Raw genomic sequence first — 8,992 nt, 5'->3', positions numbered from 1 at the left:
CGCTTTGTCGGGCGTTGCACACCGACGGGCCCGAGTGAGGACGCGCGGACTTTCCCTCGCGAGTGTGACGGCACGCCCCGCAGGCCGCTCGGCACCCCCGCCGCCCCGTCTTCCTCCCTCTCCATTCCCCTCGCGCTTGCTTTAAACACAGGCGTGAAATCCTCTCCGTGCGGCAACGGCAGCAACACCACACGTCACCTTTGCGTCGCGCTTCATTAATCGAGCGGAACGCGAATAAAGAAAGAACCCTCCGTCATTAGCGGAATAGACCTTAATTCGAAGATGTCTACTGCAATAGAGAGTTCGAGTTCGATGACCCCTCTGTCCCCGCTCGCTGGCTCGCTTCCGTCCGCCCGGGGCGTCTGTCTAGGGTCTGGTCTGAGCCGCTCTGGGCTCTGGGCCTCGCCCCTGCGCCGGCCACGGGCTGGCGGGGCCCCCGGGAGCCCCCTCTGTCCTGCGTGCGGGGCACCGTCCCGGTGAGGCGCAGGCCCCCGCGGCCATCGGGGCCCGGGCTCTCGGGTAGGAAGGCGGCCCCGACGTCTCCCCGCAGCTGGACGGGGCCCGGGCCTCGGGGAGAGGGGCCGGGAGGGCAGAGGCGCGGGGCGCCGGCACCCCCAGGACCAAGGCGGGCAGGGACTGCTACGGACTAGGGAGAAGCCGTGGGCCGTGGGGTTCAGCAGACTGCACCCCATACTGCTCGCATCGGGGGAGGGGCCCCGGGGGGGGAGGATGGGGGGAGGACGGGGGGAGGGACCCAGGCCGACGCAGGTTCAGGAAGAAGCAAGGAAAGATGCTGGCAGCATCCAGGACACTTCCTGGAGGGGTCGCCCCTACACCCGAGGTGGCTGCCACTGTGACCGACGCCGGCCTCTCCGGGCCTCTCCGGACCGCGTAGCCCGTGGGCCTGTCCCCAGGGAGCCCGGGCTGCTAAAACCGCAGGACAGCCCGGGTGGGAGCCGTGGACGCGGACCTTCCTCCCGGCACTGTGCCCGAACCCCCGGCTGCGGACCCCACCTTCCACCGCGCGGACTGTGGCCGGCGTGGGCTGGATCGCGCCCCCCACAAACTCAGCCCCCGCGGACCCCGCCGGGGCGCACGGCAGGGGCTCGGGGGCGAGCCAGCCCCGCCCCCCATGGGCCTGGGGGGGAGGCTCTGAAGGGGCCTTGTGGAGGGGGGGGACAGCCTGTCCCTCTCGGTCCCCGTCCCCTTTGCGGAGGTTCCCGCCTGGCGGCCCCCGAGCTCCAGGGTGAGATCTGAGCCCCGTCGGCGTCTCTGAAGACCCCCACGCTCCCCACTTTCTGCCCCCAGGTCCGCTGCCCTGGACCAGGGCCGCCGAGGCAGTACAGACCGGAGGCCTTGCCAGGTAGCAGAGCACCAGCCGCGAGTGAGACAGCTGAGCGAACGCGAGAAGCCCCGAGTTCAAGTTCGGCACTGGCGTGTGCACGCACGCCCACGCGTGCACACGCACGCTTCCACATCCACAGCCAGCCTCCTAAGCACGCTCTGCGCTTGCACTACTGCCTGGCCTGCTCTTCGCGGGGCTGCTCCAAGCCCCCCAGAACGGACTCCCGAGAAAGGAGAGGGAGAGCAGGGCGGGAAAGGCGCGGGGGGCCACGGCGGTCCAAACGTTACGTTTACAGCAGCGGAGGGCCCACAAAGCCCAGCAGGATTCACACAACGTACAGTGCGCCCCAAATTCTCTACGGGAGGGCCCCCCAGTGTCCCGTGGCTCTCATCACTGCCGCCTGGCCTCAAAGCCAGGGATTCAGCCTACAGGGGACCTTCACCCCCAGACCCCCCAGCCCCAGTGCTGGGAACAAGTGCCGGACAGGGGTAGAGGGAGAGTGGGGCGGTTCCTCCTGCCGGCCAGGCGCCCTGCTCCGGGACAGGGCGCGGCCCTGTTTGCTGGTGCCCCCCACCTAGGACACGCCAGTGCCCACGGGTGCCTCCCCCCCCACGGCCCCCTCTGCTCCTCCAGCGCGGATGCCCCCCCCACAAGGCCCCCTCTGCTCCTCCAGCTCAGATGCCCCCCCACAAGGCCCCCTCTGCTCCTCCAGCTCAGATGCCCCCCCACGGCCCCACCCCCTTCCTGGCGCTGCCTCTGTGGCCTCCTTCCCTGCCGCTCCCCAAGCCCCAGACCCCCGCCCCCGCCCCCGGCGACCTGGGCCAAGCTCCGGGCACCCCGGCCGCCTCTCCCGCCCGCCCCTTCCCCCTCGAGCACCTCACGGTGGCCCCCACAGCCCCTGCGGGAGAAGGCACGCCGGGGCCCTTCCCCCTCCACCGCCTTCTGTCTCCCGGGGGACACAGGACCCCCACACGCTCCTCATCCCGCCAGGCCCCGCCTGCACGGCGTCCGTGGGGGTCCGTGCCTGGCGCCCTCCCCCACGCGAGGCCCGTCAGGGGTGTCGCCGGCCCCCGGGGCTCCGCCCAGTCCCGCATCCCGAGGGAGGACGGTGGGGGACGGCCCCGCCCGGCCCCTCCCAGCCCATCCCGGCCCCGCCCGGCCCGCCCGGCCCCTCCCGGCCCCGCCCAGCCCCTCCAAGACCTGCCCGGCCCATCCCGGCCCCCGCCCAGCCCCTCCCGGCCCCGCCCAGCCCCTCCAAGCCCCGCCCGGCCCCGCCGGCCCCGCCCAGCCCCTCCCGGCCCCGCCCAGCCCTCCAAGCCCCGCCCGGCCCATCCCGGCCCCGCCCAGCCCCTCCAAGCCCCGCCCGGCCCATCCCGGCCCCGCCCGGCCCCTCCCAGCCCCGCCCGGCCCCTCCAAGCCCCGCCCGGCCCCGCCCAGCCCCTCCCGGCCCCGCCCAGCCCCTCCAAGCCCCACCCGGCCCATCCCGGCCCCGCCCAGCCCCTCCAAGCCCTGCCCGGCCCATCCCGGCCCCGCCCAGCCCCTCCCGGCCCCGCCCAGCCCCTCCAAGCCCCGCCCGGCCCCGCCCGGCCCCTCCTGGCCCCGCCCAGCCCCTCCAAGCCCCGCCCGGCCCATCCGGCCCCGCCCAGCCCCTCCCGGCCCCGCCCAGCCCCTCCAAGCCCCGCCCGGCCCCGCCCAGCCCCTCCCGGCCCCGCCCAGCCCCTCCAAGCCCCGCCCGGCCCCGCCCGGCCCCGCCCGGCCCCTCCTGGCCCCGCCCAGCCCCTCCAAGCCCCGCCCGGCCCATCCCGGCCCCGCCCAGCCCCTCCCGGCCCCGCCCAGCCCTCCAAGCCCCGCCCGGCCCCTCCCAGCCCCGCCCAGCCCCTCCAAGCCCCGCCCGGCCCCTCCCGGCCCCGCCCAGCCCCTCCAAGCCCCGCCCAGCCCCTGACCCCGCCCGGCCCCCGAGTCCCCGCCCGGTGCTGAGTGCGTCCTCCATCTCCAGAAGGAAGGAGAGAGCTCCTGAGACGGCTGCGATCCGCACCTCACGCAGGCAGACGCTTCTCCCCGATCCCGCGTCCACCGGGAGAGCCGCAGGCCCAGAGGACACTGCGCCCGCCCAGCGGCGGACGCGGACTCGGCTCCGGCTGCGCCAAGGCCCGCAGTTTCCCTTCCAGCTGCAGCCTGCGGGTCCCCAGCCCAGAGCGGGAGGCCAGACGCCACCTCCACCCAAGCAGAGCTCCAGCCTCCGTCACCAAGGCTCCGGGGCAGCGGCGCCTAGGCCCCGAGTTCAAGCCCCGCCCAGGACCGGGTCCTGTGAGGGCACAGCAGCGCAAGGCAGAGAAGATCAGGGGGGGGGGGCAGGCCGGGGGGGGTGACCTTTGCTCTCGGCAGCGCCTGTGACCCCGCCACAGGCCGAGGACCGGCGATGGACACGGGACATGGGAGCCGCGCACCTCCCACCCCAGCCAGGACAGCTCCGCGGCGACCACACTGGGGGCCAGGCCTGGCGCCGGGGGTGGGGCCTCCGCGGAGACGGGGCGTGGGCAGGGCAGGCTTGTGCTGGGGGGGGGGGGCAGTGGCCGCGAAGCCCCCCAGGCCCCGAGAGACCGGCGGGGCTTGAGACCCAGCTGGACTCGGCACTGGGCCCAAAGCAGCTGCGAGGAATTCGGTTTAGAAGGAAAAGAAAGCGGTCCGGCTGAGGAAGAGCGAAGCCAAGAAGGACTTCCGGAAGGTTCCCAGCCGGGAACGGAGCAGCGCGGCGGACGGTGCCCACTGAGTGAGGTCCGGGTGAGACTCTGGCTCAGACGGCTTGTTCTAGAACACTCCGTGTGCACTGGCGGGCACGTGGGCTTGGGCCGCGGTGTGGGGATAGCACCCACCCACCCCGTGGCGCTGGCCCCTCCCTGAGCCGCACAGCCCGCCCTGGGGCGGCAGGACACCCCCTCCCCCCTGGGGCAGCAGGACACCCCCTCCCCCCCCGGGGAAGCAGGACACCCCCTCCCCCCAGGGCAGCAGGACACCCCCTCCCCCCTCGGGGCAGCAGGACACCCCCTCCCCCCCAGGGCAGCAGGACACCCCCTCCCCCCTCGGGGCAGCAGGACACCCCCTCCCCCCCCGGGGCGGCAGGACACCCCCTCCCCCCTCGGGCAGCAGGACACCCCCTCCCCCCCAGGGCAGCAGGACACCCCCTCCCCCCTCGGGGCAGCAGGACACCCCCTCCCCCCCCGGGGCGGCAGGACACCCCCTCCCCCCCAGGGCAGCAGGACACCCCCTCCCCCCTCGGGGCAGCAGGACACCCCCTCCCCCCCAGGGCAGCAGGACACCCCCTCCCCCCAGGGCAGCAGGACACCCCCTCCCCCCTCGGGGCAGCAGGACACCCCCTCCCCCCCCGGGGCAGCAGGACACCCCCTCCCCCCTCGGGCAGCAGGACACCCCCTCCCCCCCCGGGGCGGCAGGACACCCCCTTCCCCCCCATGCAGCAGGACACCCCCTCCCCCCCGGGGCAGCAGGACACCCCCTCCCCCCCCGGGCAGCAGGACACCCCCTCCCCCCCCATGCAGCAGGACACCCCCTCCCCCCCGGGGCAGCAGGACACCCCCTCCCCCCCCGGGCAGCAGGACACCCCCTCCCCCCCGGGCAGCAGGACACCCCCTCCCCCCCCGGGGCGGCAGGACACCCCCTCCCCCCCCGGGGCGGCAGGACACCCCCTCCCCCCCCCGGGGCGGCAGGACACCCCCTCCCCCCCCATGCAGCAGGACACCCCCTCCCCCCCGGGGCAGCAGGACACCCCCTCCCCCCCCGGGGCGGCAGGACACCCCCTCCCCCCCCATGCAGCAGGACACCCCCTCCCCCCCGGGGCAGCAGGACACCCTCTCCCCCCCGGGGCAGCAGGACACCCTCTCCCCCCCGGGGCAGCAGGACACCCCCTCCCCCCCATGCAGCAGGACACCCCCTCCCCCCCGGGGCAGCAGGACACCCCCTCCCCCCAGGGCAGCAGGACACCCCCTCCCCCCCGGGGCAGCAGGACACCCTCTCCCCCCCGGGGCAGCAGGACACCCTCTCCCCCCCGGGCAGCAGGACACCCCCTCCCCCCCCCGGGCAGCAGGACACCCCCTCCCCCCCCATGCAGCAGGACACCCCCTCCCCCCCGGGGCAGCAGGACACCCTCTCCCCCCCGGGGCAGCAGACACCCCCTCCCCCCCCGGGGCAGCAGGACACCCCCTCCCCCCCGGGGCCGCAGGACACCCCCTCCCCCCCAGGGCAGCAGGACACCCTCTCCCCCCCCCGGGGCAGCAGGACACCCCCTCCCCCCCGGGCAGCAGGACACCCCCTCCCCCCCCGGACAGCAGGACACTCCCTCCCCCCCGGGGCAGCAGGACACCCCCTCCCCCCCGGGCCGCAGGACACCCCCTCCCCCCCCGGGCAGCAGGACACCCCCTCCCCCCCGGGGCAGCAGGACACCCCTCCCCCCCCGGGGCAGCAGGACACCCCCTCCCCCCCGGGCCGCAGGACACCCCCTCCCCCCCGGGGCAGCAGGACACCCCCTCCCCCCCGGGCAGCAGGACACCCCCTCCCCCCCCGGGCAGCAGGACACCCCCTCCCCCCCCGGGCAGCAGGACACCCTCTCCCCCCGGGGCAGCAGGACACCCCCTCCCCCCCCGGGGCGGCAGGACACCCCCTCCCCCCCCATGCAGCAGGACACCCCTCCCCCCCGGGGCAGCAGGACACCCCCTCCCCCCCAGGGCAGCAGGACACCCTCTCCCCCCCCGGGGCAGCAGGACACCCCCTCCCCCCCCGGGGCAGCAGGACACCCCCTCCCCCCCCCGGGCAGCAGGACACCCCCTCCCCCCCCCGGGCAGCAGGACACCCCCTCCCCCCCTCAGGGCAGCAGGACACCCCCTCCCCCCGGGCAGCAGGACACCCCCTCCCCCCCCGGGGCAGCAGGACACCCCCCCACACCCCGGGCCATCACAGCCCTGGCCAGGACACCCGTGGACAGCACTTCAAGGCCTCCCTGCAGCCACCAGGCCTCCCGACCGGAGACCCCAGCAGCACCGGCGAGGTGAGGGAGGTTTGTGCTGAGCCCTAGCGAAATCCTAAAGCCCTTCCTCAACTGGTTGAGAACATCTGACGGGCATTTTATGAGAGCAGCACCGGCCAGCAGCAAAACCAGGCAAAAACAGCACAGGGAAAGTGCTCAGAGCGTGTCTGTCACGGCAGGGATGTGAAGCACTAAGCAGCACACTAGCTGGCAGACATACAATAAGAATTACAGGGGCTGGGGATGTGGCCTAGCGGCAAGAGCGCCTGCCTCGTATACATGAGGGCCCGGGTTCGATTCCCCAGCACCACATATACAGAAAACAGCCAGAGGTGGCGCTGTGGCTCAAGTGGCAGAGTGCCGGCCTTGAGCAAAAGGAAGCCAGGGACAGTGCTCAGGCCCTGAGTTCATGGCCTAGGACTGGCCAAAAAAAAAAAAAAAAAAAAAAAAGAATTACATACCACAGCCAGGTGCAATGTGCCCCAGGAACACAAGATCGGCTGAACACAGGAAAATCAAATTCAAGTACCAGTAGAACAAAAATCACATGATCACCTCCATACATGGAGGAAGAGCAGCGGACAAAAATCTCAGTATCTTTTCATAATAATAATAATAGATACATAAATAAAGACCTAACAAACTACTCGCAGAAGGCAGCGCCCTCTGTGTGCAAAGGGAAGCAGGAAGACCCTGCTGCTGGCAGCGTGCTTCTGATGAGATCCTGGGTACTTACCAGAGAGCCCAGGAAAGGACCGATGGACGGTTTGATCTCATACCTAGAAAATCCTAAGGGATCCACTAACATGCTACTTGAACACAAAATCTTATTGAAAGAGTCGTGCTCAAAACCAACATGCAAAAATCAACCGTAGTTCTATACATTTGCAACGATCAATCCCAACGTGGGATTAAAACAATCGCATCTTTTGCCAGGCAGCAGTGGCTCACACGGGCAATCCTAGCTGCTGGAAGTCGGAGACCGTGGGGATCACAGTTGGCGGCAAGCCTTGGCAGGAAGGAGCTGTGAGCTGAGGAGAGCCGGATGGGGCGGCAGACTCCTGCCGCTCTACCTACCGGGAGGCCTAACCCGCGGCAGACTCCTGCCGCTCCACCTACCGGGAGGCCTAGCCCGCGGCAGACTCCTGCCGCTCTACCTACCGGGAGGCCTAGCCCGCGGCAGACTCCTGCCGCTCTACCTCCCCAGAGGCCTAGCCCCCAGTGGCACTTGCCCAGCAGGAAGGACACCCTGTCCCAGAAACCAGGGCTGAGGGCCTGCTTAGTAAGCTCAAGGCCCTGAGTTCAAAACACCACGACTGCCAACGGCAACAACCATTCTATTCACAAGGGCAGCACCGAAAAATACCAAGCATCTAGGAACGGATTTAACAAGAGAAATGTAAGAGTTATACTGTGAGCACTAGCCGGTGCTGCTGAAAGAAATTACAGATGCTCTAAGTAAATGGACGGAAAGACCTGACATCTCAAAGCAATGCTTGCCCCCTGCCCACCGTCCCTACGGGACTCGAACGGAGATCTCCGCAGAGACCGAGAAGCCGGCTCCGAAGGTCACCCGTAACCGCAGGGGCCCGGAACGGCCGAGATAACCCCGATCGTGAGCCGTGAAGGCGGAAGGGGCTTGAGACGCGAGACACGCGTCTTCTCCCAGCCTGAAGCCCCGGGCCTCGGCGGGCGCCGCTCTGAGGGGCCCCTCCTCGCCTCTCCGGCCTCTGGCGGAGCGGGGAGCCCCGGCGCACCTCAGCTCTGCTTACAGGACTCTCCTTACAGGAAACACCGCATGCTCGGGTCCGGGGGGTCAGACTCGAACCCAGCGCCGAGGACGCCCCATTCGGCCCTCAGCTGGCCGCCGGAGCGTGACCTCGCCGAGGGGCTTGCCGGATCCGCCTCCTCTGGCTGCGGGAGCCCTGTGGGCCTGGGCTGGGGGGGGGCCGGGGTGCGGGGCGGTGCGCCAGGCGGGCGGGTGGGGGAGCCTGGCTGTGCAGCGTCCACGACCCCCGCGCCGTCGCGGCTCTGCGGGGCGGGTTTGTCCCGTGTTTGGCTCCGGGCGTGTCGGTGGGCGAGGTTTTGAGCATTGCCCACGCGTGTGCCGCGAGCGGCCGGGCTGGGCGGGCTGGAGCTCAGTCCCACCCCGCCGCGTGTGACTCGCACCCCGGACCCCGTGTCACAAGCCACGGCCCCAAACGCCCTCCCCACACCGCACCTCCGCGACCCCAGAACCCGGGGCCCCGGGCCTGACCCGCACCCCGAGGGGCGGCTCTCCTTCCTTCCCGCGGGCCGCAGCGACCCCGAGGAAGGAGATGCGCTGACCTTCCGGGACGCGCTTCCCCGTCAAGGTCGCCCACCGGGGGGCGGGTGACACTCCACAGACGTGGCGGGACCCGGGACGCGCGTCCCCCGACCCCCGCCGGGAGGAGGGGGCTTCGCAGCCGGGAGGTCGGGGAGGGTCGTTCCGCATCCACCAGCCCGGGAGCCGTGTGAATCTCTAAGCAGCAACCTCTGGAGGAGGAAAACAATCGCACTTCAATCACCGGGCAGACCTCCGCGCGCGGCACACCATCGGGCTCAGTGATTAATAGACGTCGCGGGAGAGA

Source organism: Perognathus longimembris, chromosome 2, assembly GCF_023159225.1.
Source record: "Perognathus longimembris pacificus isolate PPM17 chromosome 2, ASM2315922v1, whole genome shotgun sequence".
In the NCBI taxonomy this organism is placed as follows: domain Eukaryota; kingdom Metazoa; phylum Chordata; class Mammalia; order Rodentia; family Heteromyidae; genus Perognathus; species Perognathus longimembris.
This window is presented reverse-complemented; position numbering follows the sequence as displayed.